This window comes from Salvelinus sp. IW2-2015, linkage group LG36 (genome assembly GCF_002910315.2).
Source record: "Salvelinus sp. IW2-2015 linkage group LG36, ASM291031v2, whole genome shotgun sequence".
NCBI lineage: Eukaryota > Metazoa > Chordata > Actinopteri > Salmoniformes > Salmonidae > Salvelinus > Salvelinus sp. IW2-2015.
Genome location: NC_036875.1, coordinates 40,984,164 through 40,985,128, shown reverse-complemented (window position 1 = coordinate 40,985,128; position 965 = coordinate 40,984,164).

The window sequence follows — 965 nt, the reverse complement described above, 5'->3', positions numbered from 1 at the left end:
AGTGGAGAAAGCCTCCTCACCTCCGCTGACCCAGCTCCTCCATGAGGAGTGGAGAGAGCCTCCTCACCTCCGCTGACCCAGCATCCCCATGAGGAGTGGAGAGGGCATTCTCTCAGAGTGGTGTCATGCTGCCTGTCACCAGCCTGGTTAAATTGCACTACCAGTATGTAAGCAGCAGTGTGGAAACATGAGACCCAGTGTGGTAATATGACACCCAGTGTGGACTGCATGGTGTAACATGTGGAGGACCACAGTCTGAAAGCCAGCCAGTAATGACTGCAAATCCATCCTTATAAAGATGGAGGGGGAGGGGCTGTTTKTATTTAAACACAAGACACACACACACTGTATAAAAGGCCAAGTGAAGCCCCCTCTGTTTAACCTTACAGAGAGTGCAAGGTTTTGCTCCTTTGTTCCAGACACTGATCGATATATCTACAGCACGTCAATAACCTTTATCTATAACAAGGCAGCTGTGTTTGGTAGGGTCCTAAAGGATATATAATGTCCATTTCTACAAGAACATAATTAAACAGGCCATGCGACTGCTGTTATAAACACAAAGCCCACATGACTTCCCCTGGCCTCAGTTGGACAGACAGCAGAGGGAGTTAACCAAGCTAATTAGGAGAGGCTGACATATTGCAGTGAGCTGCGGCTCGGGCGCCAGCTCTATCACATATGTTTACTTTGTGGCGGGTGAAGTGGCTCTTTTGTTTATGAATTGATGGCGTTTCGCTCAGCGGTCCCTTTGGGGAGAGACACTGACCTGCAGAGGCCTAGACAGCGAGAAGAGGTTCTGTCTCTCCAACGCCTGCACCTCCAGCTGTCCCACTCCCTGCCCGTCCTGACCCTCCCCCTCTCAGAGTCGCGGAGGCCCAGAGAGATGGGCAACACCTGTAAAGGTGTGTTCACCTCCTCCGCCCAAGAACCCACAGGCAGCCTGCCCACCTGCTACTGAGATC